We start from the raw sequence: 19,188 nt of genomic DNA, 5'->3' as shown, positions 1-19,188 counted from the left end.
ACGCGCAATGCGAGTGAACCACACACACGCTGCAGCATGAGAATAAAACTTTAACAAATGCACAATTTACTGTGCCACGGAGCACCTGTCCTCACCCCAGCACCAGAGAAGTTGATTTTGGTGTTTCCTGATGATGGTGGGGATGGCCTACGGGGAGAAAACACATGTTGGTGCATGCTTACCTGCTGTCTGAGCAGGGGTTTGGGCCCTGGGTCATACAGGCCCAAACAGGAATTGCCCTTTTCTTCATCTGCCCTTTGCATTGGACACCCGGGCGAGAGACAATCTTGATCTAAGAGTTAAGAGCAGAAAGGAAGAGGTAGGGCTAAGAAGGTGGGTGGGGCTTAGGCCAGGTGAGGCTGGAGGGCTCCTTAAGTAGGGAAAAAGAGTGGCAACCAGTAAGGCACCAGGTGGGCTTGGCTTGGGCCATGTGACCTAGATCCACTTGCACTTGCTCCCCATCTGCAAAGGAAAAGAGTCTGGAGGGCTCCTAAAGTAGGCAAAAAGAGCTTCAACCAGGAAGGCACCAGGTGAGGCTGGAGGTCTTCTTAAGTAGGGAAAAAGAGCGGCAATAGGAAGGCACCAGGTGGGCCGGGGGTAGGCCAGGTGACCTAGATCCACTTGCACCTGCTCCCCATCTGCAAAAGAAAAGAGGCTGGAGGGCTCCTTAAGTAGGGAAAAAGAGCGGCAACCATAAAGGCACCAGGTGGGCCGGGGCTTAGGCCAGGTGAGGCTGGAGGGCTCCTTAAGTAGGGAAAAAGAGCAGCAAGCAGGAAGGCATCGGGTGGGCGGGGCTTAGGCCAGGTAACCTAGATCCACGTGTACCTGCTCCCTATCTGCAAATGAAAAGTGGCTGGAGGGCTCCTTAAGTAGGGAAAAAGAGCGGCAACCAGCAAGGCACCAGGTGGGCGGGGCTTAGGCTAAGTGAGGCTGGAGGCTCCTTAAGTAGGGAAAAATACTGGCAACCAAGAAGGCACCAGGTCGGCGGGGATTCGGCCAGGTGACCTGGATCCACTTGCACCTGCTCCCCATCTGCAAAGGAAAAGAGGGTAGAGGGCTCCTTAAGTAGGGAAAAAGAGCAGAAACCAGTAAGGCATCCGGTGGGCAGGGCTTAGGCCATGTGAGGCTGGGAGGCTCCTTAAGTAGGGAAAAAGAGCAGCAACCAGGAAGGCACCAGGAGGGCAGGACTTAGGCCAGGTGAGCTAGATCCATGTTGCACCTGCTCCCCATCTGCAAAGGAAAAGAGGCTGGAGGGCTCCTTAAGTAGGGAAAAAGAGCGGCAACCACGATGGCACCAGGTGGTCAGGGCTTAGGCCAGGTGAGGCTGGGGGGCTCCTTAAGTAAGGAAAAAGAGCAGCAACCAGGAAGGGACCAGGTGGGCAGGGCTTAGGCCAGGTGACCTAGATCCACTTGCACCTGCTCCCCATCTGCAAAGGAAAAGAGGCTTGAGGGCTGCTTAAGTATGGAAAAAGAGCGGCAACCAGGAAGGCACCAGGTGGCCGGGTTATATGAGTTAACACGACAGGGCAGGGTATGACATGACATGCCATGACATGCCACTCTATGAAATATGATCATTCACCCCATGACATGTAACAGATCGCTAGATGTCATGATTTGTCATGTCAATGTATACAATTTGCAAACTGAGAGTATACTGGTTTGCCAGGGTTTTGTGTCTGTGACATTAGTAAAGACAAAAGGTGATGGCTGGAAGGTTTTGAATCCATCATAACCACTGGCACAGCTCTGGGCAACCCTCCAAACCATTGTTTTTCAGCCTGCCAAGCCATTACAGAAGAGGAAAAACCATTTGCAAATCAGGCTTGGTCCCACCCCAAAAGAGGCAGTCCAGCCCAAAATGCTAGGTCACACCCCTTCTGCACGAGACCACAAGCATCCCCAGACATGTTTCAGCCTCATTGGGCATCATCAGTGAGGAGTAGCATGTGTCTCTAGGCCCAGCAGGCTCAGCGCCCATGTCTGGGCATACCTATCCAACTCAGGGTGACTTTAGCAAAAACTGAAAGATGACGGCTGGAAGGTTTTGAGTCAATCATTACCACTGGCACAGCTCTGGGCAACCCGCAGACCATCGTTTTTCAGTCTGCCAAACCATTACATTACATTTTTCAACCTTCATCACTTTTTTGGTTGTAGTTTATCTCCCTATGTGAGAGAGGATATGCCTAAACGTGTGTCCCTTGCTCGCTGCGCCATAGGGAACCAAGTGGCACCTCACATAGGAGGCCCAATAAGGCTGAAACATATCTGGGATTGCTTGTGTTTCTGTGCAGAGGGGATCTGGCCTAGCAGTTCGAGCTGGGCTGCTACCATTGATGGTAGTACCTAACTGATTTGCATATGGCTGGAGCTTTTTTTTTTTTGGGTACAAATATTTTTATTACATTTTCAGTGTACAAAGACAGAAATACCAGCAGTAATAAACACTCCAATAAGGCACATCATAAATTCATTAAACAGTAATAAACCGTTGAGTAAGGTAATCAACCTCCCCCCCTTCATCCTCTAGGAAGGTCCAGTTCATAATCCAACTTAAAATCAAGCAAGTCTCATATAAGGATACAATCAGGAAATACTTTGCCAGTAACAGACCATGACTCCCCTCAACATTTCCCACAAAATAGATATTTAGAATTCATTGCTTTCCCCAATTCTACAGCAATCACCTTAAGAGGTCATTGAACCCGGAGCAGCGCATATAGAAAAGGAAGACCAAAAGGAAGGAGAAGGAGAGAAGAAGAGAGAAAGAGAAGAAGAGAAAAAAGAATGAACAAAAAAACAACCAAATTACACATGGTCAGTGACAGGAACCTATGAGTGATTCAGTATGCTCCTCAAGGCTTCAGAAAGTGCCTCAGTAACCTTGGCTGAAAAAACATTTGTTCTTTGTCCCGCATAAGGTCCAGAAATGGTCGCCAGGTACGCGTGAATCTTAACATTTTCCCATCCAGCATAGCTGAGAGCTTTTCCAAGCCTAATAATTCCCACACTTTCACCCACCAATAGGCAATATGGGGCCAATTTATGGACTTCCAGAATCGGGCTCTTTTGATCCAGGCCGCTATAAGAAGGGTAGAAAGCAAAGCTGCTCTATTACCGGACATCAGAAAAAAGCCATCGTCTGGGAAGTCCCCTAGCACCAATACTAACAGGTCCATAGGTAGCAAAACACCAGTAATCTCTTTAATTCTAGAACGTACCTCTAGCCAAAAGGATTGTTTAACAGAACATTGCCACCACATATGCGCCAGATCACCTTTCTCACCACAGCCATGCCAACATGTGTCCGGATAGTCCGGGTTCATTGCATGCAACCTACTTGGGGGCAGATACCATCGATAACATAGTTTAATGGCATTCTCTTTCACAATCATACATTGGGAGCTCGTTTGGGCTCTAAGCCATATCCTTTGCCAGGATTCCTCTGGGATCTCCATTCCCAATTCTTCTTCCCAAGACTGCATATAGGGGAGATTCTCCCCAGGAGGAACCCTCTCTAAAAGTTTATAACAGGCTGAAACTGTATGAGCCCGCTGGCCTTCTAGTATTTTTAGTTCTAACCCAGCCGGATCTCTGTCCGCAGCTTGGCGAGTGACCCTATTAGTTATCCAGTGACGCAGCTGAATGAATCAAAAGCGTTCAGCTCCTTACATTCAGCAAACGTCAGAGGTTCCCGATCTTTATACAAGTCCCTCAGGCAAACTGGTTCAACGGGTTCCCAGTTGCGGAACGTGCCACTCACCAGGCACGGTGCAAAGGCCGGGTTCTGGGAGACAGGGGAGAGGGGCCCCAGGCCCGATTTGATCCCACTTTGAGCACATGCCTTATTCTAACACTGTAGCGTGGAATTCGTGGTGGCCAAGAGCACATGCTCACAGGTCCGGGCCTCTTTAGGGAGAAACGGAAGCTGCGCCAACGGAAATGGGGACACTGCCTGTTTGATATCTTGCCATTGGGGGGCCTCCAAAGGGTTCGCCCAGGTCAGCATGGCAGCAGCCTGTGCTGCCCTATAGTATCTCTGAATCGAGGGCAATCCCAGGCCCCCCAATGGTTTTCCCCTGGTAAGGAGTTTAAGAGGTATTCTAGGCTTTCTCGCTTTCCAGACAAAGCGACTTTATGCTTTCTGCATCTCGATAAGGTCCACCTCAGGAATCCAAACTGGAAAAGCTTGAAAGACCATATAAAAGTTTCAGGAGCAAGGTCATCTTGAGCGCGGTAATCCGGCCCAACCAGGATATTTCTTGAGATTCATTCTGTGAGAGCCAATCCTTCGCTTCCCTCAGTAAGGCAGAAATATTGGCCTTGAAGAGTCCTGAGTAAGACAGAGTTAATTTTATACCCAGGTAAGGGATCTCAGTCGTTGACCATGGAATGGAAAACCGTGCTTGAATAGTTGCCATCTCGCTGGAGAACTCCGCCAAAGCCAATCCAATAGATTTGGAGGATTCACCTGGAATCCTGAGAGGTCAGCAAAACGGGACAAAAGGTTCATCAGCGGTGGTATAGACTTATTAATATCCCTTAGGAAGCAGAGCAAATCATCTGCATATAAAGCTAGTTTATGACATTGTCCCGCATATTCGAATCCTAATATCTCGGGGTGGAGTCTAATTTGCTGGGCCAAAGGTTCTAAAGCTAAAGCAAATACTAACGGGGACAGGGGGCACCCTTGCCTCATCCCCTTGCCCAAGGTAATCAACTAGGTCCATTGTGTATTCACCTGAACTCTTTTTGAAGGGAATTGAAAATTTGATATTAATTTAGAAAAATTAGGACCAAACCCATATCTATCTAAAACCAGCCTCAAATACTCCCAGGACATGCTGTCAAAAGCCCTATGGGCATCTAAGGACAGAATGGCTAGTCTCCCCGGATCTTCAGGGCCAGGGTAATCTCATTTATCGCCCGTCGGATATTATCTTGCGCTGAGCGATTACGAATAAATCCTGTTTGGTCTCTCTCAATCAGGGTCGGAAGTATCTCACCCAACCTTCCTGCTATAATCCTCCTTAGTATCTTTGCTTCTGTATTTAATAATGCAATCGGACCATAGGATATACATTCTGTCTGGTCTTTCCCTGGCTTCAAAATCAAGGTGGTTGCAAATTCTGCCATGGATTTAGACACCGAGCCCGCACCCCAAATTTATTATTAAATAATTTAGTCAAGTAAGGGGCCAATAAAATGGCAAAGGTTTTATAGAACCTGTTCGTGAGACCGTCTGGGCCTTGGGCCTTCCCAGACAGAAGGGAACGAATCGTGAGCTCCGTTTCCTTAAGTGTGATAGGTTCCTCTAAGCGATCCAAGGCCTCCTTAGTCACCTGGGGCAGCTGTGCTTCCTGTATGAATTCCTGGGCTAATTTCTGGTCCTTCTGGAACGGAGCGGAGTGCTCTCTAAAGAAATGTTCTATAATTTGAAGTTTCCTACCCTCTGAGTTGATAGCCTTATTCCCTTTTGAATAATAATATTGCTTGGTTCTCATAATACCATATGCCGCCTGACTCATGTGATGGGCTTCTAAGGCTTTGCGAGCCACTCGCACATCCCTAAGTAGACGCCGGGAGCATCTTCTTTTGTACAGCTCCTCCCTCTCTCGCAGTACCTCTTCCAACTGAACCTGCACCTGTCTCCTCACTTCCCGCCTAACCACTGTTTGTGCTGTAATATGCCCCCTAATTACCACCTTCCCAGCATCCCAAACCGTGAGATAATCCACCTCCCCTGTGTCATTTTCAGAAAAGTAGCGAACTATAGCTTCAGAGACACTGGGACTCATTACGGGTTTGGCGGACACGGCTACCGCCAAACTTGCTACCGGCCCCGGCACCCGCGAATGGGCCATTACCGGCCCATTACGAGATGAATGGGCCAGTAATCGGTATGGCCGGCCTCCCGAACCCCATTCTGCCCGATAGGGCAGAATGGGGGTCGGGAGCATGGTTGCACCGGCACCGTTAACGGTGCTGGTGCAATCATGAGTTCTGCTTGCGGGTGCCGGTCTGCACGCCTGGTCAGACCAGGCGTGCAGTTCGGCACCGGCAAGCAGAACTCGTAATTTGGCGGAGAGGTAACAACGGCGCCGGTAGCACTACCGGCGCCGTTGTTGGCTTTCCGCCACATTCATAATGAGGCCCACTATCTCGGAACTGAGGGTCACTTAACAGAAGTTCATTCATACGCCATGGTCTCGTAGGAGGTGGGGTCGCATGGAAAGGGGCCATTGTTAAAGAAACCGGGGAATGATCGGACAGAGCCTGCGGGAGGATTTCTACATCTATTAACTGGGGGACCAATTTGTCTGAAATGAGGAACATATCCAGTCTGGAGAAGCCCCCATGTGCCGCAGAACAAAAGGTATAATCCCGCTCCTCCTGATGAGAAAATCGCCACGCCTCAATGAGTGAGTGTTCGCGGAACAGAGAAGTGAGAGTGAAAAAGTTATTTTTATCTGCAGCAGAGGGGGGCAGGGTCTTATCAACTAAAGGGTTAACCACAGTGTTAAACAATCCTGCTATCATGAGATCACCCTCAGCATGTTCATACAACAGTTTCGACAAAGAGGCAAAACACACCTCCTGGTGGGAGTTACGCGCATATAGCAAGACCAAAGTTACTTTCCGCCCCCGTACCTCAGCCACCAGCATAATATATCTCCCGTCCCCGTCCCACAACACCTTCTGCACCTTCAGGGGGACATCTCTACGCAACAGGATAGCCACTTCTCGTTACTTTGAGCCAGCAGAACCGCAATATCTAGTGGGATAAGACTTATCATTAAGCCGAAACGCATCCGACTGCAGGAGGTGAGTCTCCTGAAGAAACAAGAGGTCAGGATTAAGAATAGTTAATCTGTGGAATAGAGCTTTCCGCTTTAGGGGGGAATTAAAACCTTGCACATTCAAGGTGAGGCAGCTAAAGTTCTGTCCCATCTCTCCGTTCACATACAATCCTCTGCTTATACCTAAAAACGAAGTCGCACCCAGAGAGGAGCCACCCCCCTCGATTATCTCCCCTCATGCTTCCCTGCAAAGCAGACCATTCAAATAGAGAACAATCTCTTGACAATAGAGCGACCCTAAAGACATAAGTGAGCCCCCCCTCTCTTATCAAAAGAGCACCCGCACTGACATTATGATAGCAGCAACCAAAATAACATGACCAAAATAAGAAATAAAACAATCTTAACAGAGAATAAGCAAAATAAGTAGATATATCAAAAAGAATAAAAACTATAAACACAGAACAAGAGGCCACATCGGCCTTCACAGAATACTGTAACATTTCACTCAGGCGATAAAGTGGACGCAATCCATATCTGGGCACCCGGTCAAACACACTCCGTCTCATCTTGAGTACAACTCAACACCCAACGCTCAACATTTAACCATTTAATCTACAACTTGACTCTCTGGCCACAGCTCCATAGGAGGCAGAGAATCTCGGGCATCTTGAACACCCAATTTAGCTATGCATGTTTTATAAGAAAGTTGCATCTATCTAGCAATTAGGACCAAGATTCTATAGACCTCAAAAACCTTGTATTAGAGACATTTCACCATATCAGGAGGGGTCCACATTCTCGGTCTACCTACCCTGAGAGCTTCCCAGCCCCGCCCATCCCTTGGGTTTTCTCTTCATGTCTTTTGACGTGGAGCTAACCAACCGTTCCCTTGAAGCCCTGTGACCCCCATCAGCGCCGTCAGCATGAGGGTCTGCCATCAGTTCCCTTGCTTCGTCTTCCGAGCCTATAGCATAGGATCGGTTGTGCAGTTCGAAATGAATCTTGCAAGGCAACCACCAAAGGTAATGGACCTTTTTCGCCTGTAGCCAGACTGTGACTCTCTGGAGGCGTTTGCGATTCACTAGCGTGTATGGTGACAGGTCTTAGAAGAAAGTAATTGTAGAACCCCGGAAATTCAGTGACTGCCTTTCTAGCTGCTCCATTATTGCCTCTTTTTGATTGAAGAAATGAACCCTAGAGAGAACATCAGGGAGGAGATTCAGTCTTTGTTAGAGTGAAGAGTAGACCCGGTGGGTCCTGTCCAGTATCAAGTCCTCCAAATATCCAAGAGACAACAAGGATTTGAAAAGAGCCTTTACGTGGTCGGGGAGGTCTTGATCAGGAATTTGTCTTGGGATGCCACGTAGTCGAATGTTGTTCCTTCTTGAGCGGTTTTCTAAGTCAGCTTGTTTGACTCCCAATTCCTTCAGCCGCTCCTCAATGATCCTGACTCTCCCTGCAAGCTCCTCGTTCCCATGTGTTTGTTCACATGCCAAATTCTCTAGATCATTGACTCTGGCCTCCAGCCCCGATATGTGAGAGTCCAAGTCAGCAATGGAGCGGGCTAGAGAGTCTTTAGGGGATTTTATTTCCAGCTTTATCTCCTGGGTGATATATTGTTTAAGAGTTTTCAACATTTCCTCAAAGAGCAGCATGGATAAAGAGGACTCCGGGGAGGAGTCGGCCCCCTGCGAGGCATGGACATCTGCTTTGGTAGGCTGCATCTTTTGTGCAGCAGAAGGGGCCAAATATGCTGTGATTTCGCTCCCCTTGTGTTTATGACCAGATCTGGGCATTATCAGGGATGACAAATGGGAAATGATCTCACTCCGGCCTTCAGAAGCCGGCGGAGCGTAGTCCCCCAGCGGAGCGTTCATGGACCTACTATGATAGCAACCTCGTCTGTCGCTCCCCTATCCCCTAACTGTTGCCCCCCCCCACCCTCCAGCACTATGTGAAACCTTGTCAGGCCTAGTACGATAGTCACTTGTTTTGTTCTTCCCCTCCCTTTCTGCACCCCTCTCCCTCACCTTTTGTTTTCCTCCGGCTCTACCAGAAATTTTGTCAGGCCTAGTATGGTAGTCACCTGTCTGTTTCCATTTCCTTCCCACTCTCCCCCTCCCTTCCTTATCGATGTCTTAGCACCTGCACTATCTGAAATGTCGTCAGGCCGAGTACGATAGTTAATTTCACATCCTTACTGTTCATGGCCTGTAACAATGTTGTTTTATTTTCCCTTGTTCCCTTCCTTGCCTTGAAGCGCTTTGAAACACATTGTGTATAGGGGCTATATAAATAAACTATCATATCATATCAATAATGCCCAACTAAATACAGAAGCAGAATGTCCTTCTGTAGCCAGCAACAAGCGCAAGACCAGGAATGGCGATCTCCAAGATTGGGACAGCTCACAGGAGTGACCAGGGGCACCTGTCGCCTTGTCCCTGCTAAATTCTTCACACAGCCAGCCTTAGTGCGCACCCGAAAGGATCTGCTACACCAACCTCCAGTTCATGCAGGTGAGTGATTCAGTGGAGCAAGGAACACAGCCCGCAAGATATCATCCCCATTCACATGGCCCGCCAGCTCTTCACCCAGCCAACTTAATGTGCACCTCAAAGGGTCTGCTTCGTCTGCTTCCAAAACTGCCCCTCCATGCTTGCCATAGGGCCCCCCTTATCTCCTCCACAAGACCAGTCGAATCGTCCTTGCAGACGCTCCACTTGCGCTGCGAGTCTCTCCCAGGCAGAGCGAGGCCACGTGCTCCATTCCACTGAGGCCGTGCTCATCCCGCACGGCCTCTCACTGCTGCCACCTCAAGCGCCGGATCACAGGTGTAAGCACACACCAGGGGGGAGGGTCCGGTATTTACAAATATTCCTAATAGCTCCCAACCAGGGAACCCCCCCTCCATCCCCTTACTGCCTCCAATTGTCCTTCGTAATGGAGCCGTTCACAGGGGCCCCATCCTTTGCAGGACCAGACGTTTCTCCTCTGCAGGTGCTCCACCTGCGCCGCAAGTCTCACTCGCACCCAGGCTGAGTGAGGCGATGTGTTCCGTTCTAGAGAGGCCGCGCTCCTCACGCGCGGCCTCTCACCGCTGGTAAGGATGCTCCGGAGGGGGTGGGGGGGTTTTCCAGCGACTGCTAATGCTCCCAATCAGTTCAGATCAGGGAGCCCACCCCCTTCCATCCCCTACCTACGCCGATCACTGCTCTCTCTGCCACTTCCAGGTTCCAGCCGCGACGTCTCCCACACAGCAGGTATACCCAGCGTCAGAGGGGACTCCATCACCACCAGCGGTCCACCGGGATGCCTCTGATCTCTCCGCTCCCCCGTGCCGACAAACTCCTGCTTCAGGTACCCTCTCGTGGCCGAACCACACCAGTCTCTCCCAAGCCTCGGTGCCGGTCCAGTTACTCAGTTTGCTGGACCCGGGCACCGAGGCGCCAAGAAATTAACGGTCCACCCGCCATCTTGTGAGCCCGCGCTGACACTTCTCGGACCTTCGGGTGTCAGGCTCCACCAGCAACTCGCAGAATTATGGCGAAATCAGCTCCTCAAGCCTGGGGGACTTTCTGCCAACATTTCCTTCACAAGTCGTAGTTTTTAGGGCATTTAAAGTAGCCTGACCAGGCGCCCTTCCATGGAGCCTACAGCAGACAGGTCCACATGGCGTGCTGCCTAGCCCTGCCCCCATGGCTGGACCTTTTTTGCAATGGCGCAGACGGGCTAAAAAACCGTGGCACGGAAGGTTGCCCAGAGCAGTGCCAGTGGTTCCGATTTATTGAAAACCTTCCACCCATCATTTATTTGGTTGTACTTAGGGCCTGTGACTGCTTTTCGGGTAGGCCTGAATAGCTGGTTCTAGAGCCAGCGCAACAACCAGATTTACGATTGTCTTTACACTGGCACCATGAAATGAGTGGCAGTAGAGTAAGGGCTGGCGCAATGGTCACATTTGCGCTTGTGTTGTTTCCTGTGCTAACACTGGTGCAAATATTGTTATTGCACCTGGGCTAAAACTTGCCATAGTTGGCCATTGTGCTGGACCACAATCTGTAGTGCATGTTCAATGACACAATATTTTCTGTGTTAGAACTGGCACTAACACAACAAATTTGCAGGTGCTTCTAATAGTGCAGATCTTTATATTGTGCCAATGCGAACTAAGCCGTAGTTCGCTAGTACTGCAGTCAGTGATACGACAATGTATGAGGGCCATAAAGAAATTCACAAAGGAAGATCTTTCTGAAGCCCCACCCACACCTGGCTGTCTGCAGGCTGACTGCAGCAGGCTCCCCCAAAAAACCAGCTCACAATCCAATAGCAGACAATGCCTAGGGAAGGCAGAGTCTTAATGCCACGTCCATTTCTGGTTGTAGGTTTGGTTTCCGTCAAGACCCCAGACTACCATGGGGAGCATTGACCTCCCTTCTTTGCAGCACCAAGAACAGAAGGCAAAACCTGCTTCGAGAGTGCAGTTAATGCTGGGCAATTATGGGTTAATTGAGCATGATGGAAACCAACCATGATGTGGGGCCTAATGGAAACTGGAAATGATTGGCAAAGTGGGCATAAGGTTACCAAGCGATAAAGTGGGTTGTGACATATTGAAAAATTCTCCTCACGGGGGTAGAGAGCTGGGTACCGGGATTGCATGCTACCAGTGTGATTAGCTTCCAGGAAGCAGAATACAGGGGACTCCACAGAGCCCCTCAATGTATCCCGGGTCATCATATGTCTTGTCATCAGGTGTAGTTTCTGCACAACCGCTACAATCAGAACATATTTATTTATTGTAATGTAGTAATTTTCAGGACACATCATTGAAAAAGAGTAGTAGGTCTGTCCCTCTATCTACTGCACTGGTGTACCCCTTGTCAGGGCACCACTCATTCCACCCACCTCCCAGATCCTATACTGACTTGGCCCCAAGAATAAACATGAGTAGAATTTCCCTGTGCTTGTCCATCAAAAAGTTAGGTGCATTTTAGCAGTGCAACCACTGATTCCATAGACCGCAGATATGTAATGGGATTAGACAATCAAATAAATCAGGAGCCTATACAAAAACCCAGCAGACAGTGTTACAGACAAGGCAACAGACCTTGAAGTAGAGAGATGAGGGAAAGTCAACCCATAGCTGGTGGGTCCATATCAAAGCCTGCAAAAAACCCTAAGCAAGGGGGAAGAAAAATATGCTTGTAAGAATACGCATAAATTAATTTCCACTTGCACCTCCACAGAAGGGCAACCAGCAACTGGAAGGTGAAGATATCTGGGCCTGATATGTGCTTTAAAGGAAGTGACATGAAGTCAAGAAGCCAGCTGGGCGCTGTAACCCTGAGACTTTGAGTTCAAGAAGCAAAACAGGCACTATACCTGGAAGGGATGAACTGTTGGGATTTTTAGATAAGTAAGCCTGTTGGGAAACCAGGGGCGTTGCTAAGGGGGGGCTAAGGGGGCTATAGCCCCCAATCTTTTGGTTGTAGCCCCGGATAGAATCTCAGGAGGTACAGCCAAAAGACTAGCTAGCCCCCAGTCCCAACAGTTCCAACATCAGCATAGCCCCGGGTCTTTTCCAGACCTAGCAACTCCACTGTGGGAAACCAATATTCACATAGTTAATACTGTGAGGATTCTGAGGGTGTCCTCACTTCTTTCCCCAATATATCCTCCTCCCAGTTGGCCAGGGAAAGGCAGATGCTATCGGATCCTATCCTTGGGGGTGGATATGTGAGGGAGGATTACCTGGGTGGAGGAGATTTGGGGAGTGGGGATGAGGCACTCTTGGGTGAGACATGGTATCCCCCATTTCTCTTTTCCAATGAGCCTAATATCTCTGGTATCCAGTAATATGTTTCCCATATTTATGGTCACCATACATAATGTAACCGGGAAAAGGTTGTGTCGGCATTAAATATGGGGTCAAGGGGAGCAGGGGTTGTGGGGGTGTCCCCCGCTCCCCTTGAAAAAGGGGGGATACCATGCATGTTCAATGTAATAATGCCCCTGCAAAAAACTGCCTTTTTTGGCATCTTTTTTGCCAGGCAACATTTTTGCAGGGACATTATTACATGGAACCATATGCCCCAGGTCATTGTGGGTTACTATCAGTCCCTTCCCTATCTTTCCCATACATCATTTCCCAGTAGACATCAGTCAGGTACTCGGACAAGGAAGATACACACAGAGCCATACATCCTCTCTTTAATGGCTCTTACACGAACATCACTTTGGTACTGAGACGAGGAAGAGGTATCAAACACTGAAAAAAGACTGTTGGTTTGACACTGAACGGTCTAGTCTTTTTGACATCTTAGTTGATGCCGGGAACTTTAAATCGATAATGCGATGGCAAGAGAGAGACTTGTTTCCCTGTGCAACACGGCAGGACACAGGACGAGAAGCAGAGAGGCTGCAGCAGCGGAGGAGCGGAAACCGGAGAGAAGTCAGGCCGAGACTTGTGAGCAAGCTGAAAGGAGTGGAACCGGCATTGTGGAATGCTGCAGAGACGCTGGGAGCAGAGAGAAGCTTCCTGGTCATTCGCAGCTTCAGGACCGTGAGGACAGTGCTTACCGGCGCTCCAGTGAAGACAGCGCGGTGAAGCAAGTCCTTTAAAGAGGAATCCGAGGCCGTGGAAAGGTGGCACGATGCAGCGAGAACCGAAGGAGGTTTTCCAGTACCATACAGAAGCCAACAGACATGCGACTGGACACCTGCGAGTCTGCTCAGAAGGCAGGGGGACCCCGGGTCATGTCAAATACATAGCAGAAACTAAGAAAATGTGTAATAAGTAAAGGTCCGAGAACAGTGGACCAAGAACTGTTAAAGAGGCAAAGAGGCATTGCCAAGAGTCAAGTGAGCATTATCAAAGATGCAAGTTATTTTTTAAAGTAAAGAATGATTATAATGAACTTTGTCAAGAGGCAAACATGCATTGCCAAGAGTCAGTCAGATATAAACCTGGCAATGGGTGCCAGAGGTATTGAACAAAAGAGGTGAAACAGTGGATACCTTTCCTAGCAGGAGAGAGTACTGGGACGCTTATGGTGGCTTGTGTGAAAGAACTATAAGAGACGCTGAGTTTCCTAGAAGGAGAGTGTACTGGGAAGCTTATGCTGGTCTTTGCAAGCCAGAGCCACAAGTGAATGGTGATAAAGCAAGCTATAATAAAGTATCAAGGATATGTGAAATAAGGCTAAGTCAAGCCTCACTGAAAAGCTTAAACTGTGGCATGATTCATATAAAACAAATACAAGTAAGGTGTGTTGGTTGCGGACCTGTAATGGGTGGACTGTGTGGTCCGACAACTGTGCCTAGACCGGGTACACTCACCTAGTGAAAAGCCACTTTGTGATTGAACCAAGGAAAACGTATGTGAACTAAAATTGAGGAAGTGAGCTCTATAAATTGGTGAAAGGTGACTAAACTAGAAGAGCTGGGGAGTATCCCAGGGAATTATGTTATTTTGGAACGTTGGGAAATTTGGAAGATTGTGTTATTTGAGAATATTAAGAGACTTGGAAGCTTGGGGAAGGGAACCCCTATTTGATAACGTGAACTATTTGAACCTTTGGCAAGGGAAACCCCTTTTCCATCCAAGAGCTAGAAGAAGCTCTCAACTCGTATTTGACCACTTCTGATTTGATGCTGACATTCCTACAAATTGTATACATTTAGATGTGAGGGCAAGTATAGGTTTTGGACACAGACATACATTTGCTTTGGACTTCCTGACACAGAATATGCTTAGGTTCATTTAGGTAGGGAAATCCGACCTTAGCATAGGGCAAGTAAGGTCTTTTTCCAAACCCACTTTTTAAATAATACAAGTGTATATCCCAAAACTCTACTCAGTTGTCTGTGTTAACTTCATGATGCCTTCACAGTACCCAGGGACAACTCGAGTTCTCCCATTTTGTTACTTGCATAGTGATATGTTTTATCTGTAGTTTACTTCTTCTAGTCTTTATAGACATATCCACGCCTACCTTTCTTACTGTAATAAAGGTGTTGAAACTGACATTTGGCTCTGTGTTCTTTTGACAATTTGTTACTGAGTAAACTAAAAGTCTGCAATGATGTGCCAACTTGGCTTAATAGGAACTGGTTATTACCTGATAAGTGGGCATGAGATTATTTGATTATTGGGCAAAATACAAATTGGAAATGATGTGCTAACCAGAAATGGTCCTTTAGGCATCCTGTAAATTTATAGCAATTTTCAGCTATACATACCCTGATGAAGTCAGCTGCCTAACCTTGTGGACCGACAGTGGGACAGTTAAAGGGGCTGCGAACCGACAGAGCTAGTGGATACTGGACAGAGAAGGTATACAGGAGATCCCCATACCACCCACCCTGTGTCCCCAAATTAAGGCAAGGACCGACACAGATTCACTTACACACAGCCTCACCAATGGTATGGGGATTACTCACCAGTCCCTTGAGAAGATTCCCCCTCAGATTGTTGGGTTTTCTAGAGAGCTATTCCACGACACAGACCCATCCATTCTAGGAATTTATTATTTTCTTCTGAAAGAAACAAAGTTACAGTTTTTGAGTTCACAGCAAGTGTAGAAATACATTCCCCCTTTCGGCACTACAGCTGGGGGAAACTTCACAGCTAATGAGATAGACCGTGAGATTCCCGGCGATACAAAGGCATGCTGGTTAAGGGTGATGTATGTGCGATATTGGTACGAGGGACAAAACAAACACAGCTCTCCCTTTCCTACTAGCATTCCATGGATTATGAAGCTGCACTTTCCCTCTCATGTAAAACAGCTTCTCTTGCTTATCAAACGTTTTCCATACTTTTGCTTTACACACATGATAACCAGAGGGAGACAGATCCACTTAAGTCAGGTCAGCAGTGCTCCAAAGGGGAAAGCAGAACTCACACATGTTTAAGGTTCAAGGCTATTGTAGAATCCAAGATGGTGGCAAGTATTTAACCAATGTCAAGCCAGCCCCCTTCTAACCCACATAAGCAGATACACACAGTCCAATCACAGAAAAGATCAACCTACACTACACAGGGGCATGCTATATACCTGAGCAACACCCAAAGGAGGAGATTGTTGGAGTGAAGAAGTCACATAAGAGGTTGTGAGAGTGATACCATATTGAGAGGAGGCTGGAGGTTAGAGTTATACCACTTGGAGAAAATGATATAGAAAAGATGGGAGTAGAGAGTTATAACATCTGGATAGAATTATATTGAGGAGGTTGGGAGATGGTTGGTAGCAGTGGAATATAACCATTACCATCTCAGCAGGAGGACACAAAGAAGCTTGAGGTGGAGATAGAGTTGACAGATCTGAAGAAGAGGGAGGCGAACAGACAACCCTATTAGCCAACAAGACCAGGGTGGTTCTGGCAGACAAGGTCAGACTTTGGAGGCAAGAGGAGGAACAGGTTAATGCCACCTCACCTAGGCCAAGGGAGACTACATCAGGTGAAGCCAGGAGGGGTGTAAAACAAAAGAGGTGATGGCTTGAAGGTTTAGAATTAATCTTAACCTCTGGCATTACGGGGGGCAACCCTCCAGACCATCGTTCTTCACCTGCCAAGCCATTACAAAAGGGGAAAGACCAAATGCAAACCAGGCTTGGACCCACCCCAAAATGGGCAGTCCAGCCCAAACTGCTTGGTCACATCCCTTCTGTACAAGACCACAAGGATCCCTGAACATGTTTCAGCCTTATTGGACCTCAGCAGGCTTGGGTCCCTAGGCCCAGCAGGTACGGGACCCACGTCTGGCCATACCTGTCCCGCTTGGAGTGACTACAGCAAAATAAAAAAAAAAGGTGATGACTGGAAGGTTTAGAATTAATCTTAACCTCTGGCTTTGCTCTGGACAACCCTCCAGACCATCGTTCTTCACCGACCAGCCTTCACCTCTTTTGTTTTGCTGCAGCTAGGAGGGGCACACCCTGGACAACAACTCCAAAACAGGGAGGTCGTCAGCCGATGGAACACCAGTTCCAGGCGCACGTATCTAAGACTCTGTGAGAGCAGTCCTTAGTTGGGGAAGGTTCCCCTCTGCCTGCAACTTCTCAAGAAAAAACAAATATTGTGCCAGGCTGGTGGCCTGTTGGCCTCACTGGACCCCTAATATAGACTCAGTGGAAGAGGGTTTGGGAACTCTGAAAACCACCAACCCAACCACAAACAACTGGATAATCCATTGGACATTGGAATGGGGCTTGGACTAGCCCAAACCAAGGATTTTGTACGAGACCTTTTTTTTGCTCAAAATCCTTTGATTTGTTCTTTTTTGAGTAATTGCTACACCTTTTGGATTGTTGTGCCCAACTTACTTTCTGCGGCCAAGAGAGTCCATTTGTTTCTTTTATCTGAATTGTTTTTGAGAGACTTGTCACCTTTTTGACCTGCCCATCGCATGATTGGTTTATTCCCCCGCTACCTGAGTGTGGAGAGTGGACCACATGGGAGAGCACTGACCCTGGTAAAGCTAAACCTCTTTTTAGTTACCCTTTCCCACCCTTGTTAGTTTACGTTAGTTTCTCCCTTCCCAATATCACATCCACCTTCTCTGTTAAAACAATAATCCACTGGGTCCTACAATCCACCATGTCTTCAATTGTATCTGTACTTGGCCTATGCTGTGACAATACATAAAAACTGAAATATTTGGCTATTTCTAGTGGAATTCCACTTTTGTTTGTTTTTGTTAAAATTGTGTGACTAAGTTTCCTGCCTAACTAACAGGAGATTGGTGCGGTGCTACCACCCAAGCTAGGTGATGGTGGACCAGAGGAGGTATATGAGGAAATCCCATGGCACCCTCACTTAATCCCTGCTATAATGCAGGGGACAGTCACAATGACAGCCACACATCATCTGATGCTGGCCCTTTAATGGCCGCTTTTGATTTAGGGTCCCCCACAACCCATTTTATAATCATCCATTTGTTTACTAGGAATCTAAACAGAGCCCCTTCACATATTAGAGAGCCTGAGCTCCCACTAGCTCACAGCTGTGTAATCACCTAAGGACAGTGTGGGATTTTGGAGAAGGTATTGCTGGTGAGAGTTTGGAGATGATTGAAAGTAGGAAGGTGCTAGGGGAGATTGAGGTTTCTGGAGATGAGTAGTAGCTTGAGCAGAGGGAGGAGGAAAGGAGACCATAGGAGAAAAGGTTTGAGAGTAGATGGGGAAAAAGAAGTTGTGAGGAGGAGACCTATTTTGAGGAGGTGGATGGAGAGAGGTATTTTAAAGAGGATGGTTGAGGAGTGTGGAATGAAACATCTTGTGGAGGAGGTGGAAGATAAAAATAAAAATATTAATGAAGTGGTATGAGTGGAAGGAGAAGATCTAGAAACATCAGGAGGAGGAGGTAGCAGAACATCCAAATGAGGTAGTAGGAAAGTTAAAGAGGAAGGGGCAGACCACCCTGAGATATAAAGTGGAGATTGGTGAGCATCAAGACGAGCTGGTAGCAAATCCTGTAGAGGTGGCAGAAAAGGTACAGGAACAACAAATGGCCAGGCACCCTGAGCCCAAGGCAGGAAGTTGGTGGATGACCCGATCACGGTGGGAGGAGGAGTGAGCATGTGGCTTGGCATCAAAATGGGACAGGGCTAGAATAGAAGTACAGAGTTGGTCATCAGGGAGCATGTCAAGACTCTAGGAAAGGGAGGTGACAGTGAACTATGGCGAACCTCTCTAGAACAGAAAGTAGTTCAAGCTCCTTGCGTCTGCTCGTCTCTCATTCTAAGACTTTCTCAGCTGAGAAGAGGATATAGTTTTCCATAAACAAGAGCCTTGGGGAGCAGGAAACACCGAGGGCCTGAGACACCAGAGAAGCAGGGTTCTGGTGCCCTTTTTAAGCCTGTGACAAAAGACTCAAAGAGACCTTCCGGAAAAGGGTTTAGGAATCCCTTTAAGTCCATGGCAAAGCCTCTGTCAGTGAACTGGATTGTAAAGTTTGATTTTGATTCCTTCTCATTTATTATCTCTGTCTTGATCTCATTTCTGACATTTGTCACCACTGGTGACAAAAGATAAGATCATCCATCTATTTGTTGAACTGTTAATGCCATTCACGTAACAAGAAACACATTTTAAGGTAGCTGACAATATGAATCATCCTTACATGCAAACTTTGAGAATGTAATGCTGGAATGGATGAAATATATATCACAAGCCACTAACCTCCCAGAGTCTATAACATTCATACAAAATATCTCTCTTCCACCCCATAGATATACGCCTGCAATATTGAGAAAATACTCCTATTATCAAACATTATATTAACAATGTAATACAAATGTGCTAGTATGTATATATTGTCAATACAATTACAAAATTAATTTTAAGAAAAGTGGATATAACCTACACCCTTACGA

The 19,188-nt window shown here is 47.6% G+C and overlaps 1 protein-coding gene across 1 annotated transcript in view; it reads left to right on the top strand.

Annotated features, from left to right (window-relative positions):
• Positions 1 to 19,188, top strand: part of PLEKHH2 (pleckstrin homology, MyTH4 and FERM domain containing H2) — a 1,974,292-nt gene that overhangs the window by 1,936,534 nt on the left and 18,570 nt on the right. The gene's annotated exons all lie outside the window — the stretch shown is intronic.

Source organism: Ambystoma mexicanum, chromosome 4q (genome assembly GCF_040938575.1).
Source record: "Ambystoma mexicanum isolate Mex_15411 chromosome 4q, UKY_AmexF1_1, whole genome shotgun sequence".
Classification (NCBI taxonomy): Eukaryota; Metazoa; Chordata; class Amphibia; order Caudata; family Ambystomatidae; genus Ambystoma; species Ambystoma mexicanum.
The sequence above is the reverse complement of the archived record's forward strand: the minus strand, read 5'-3'. Positions and strand labels throughout refer to the sequence as shown.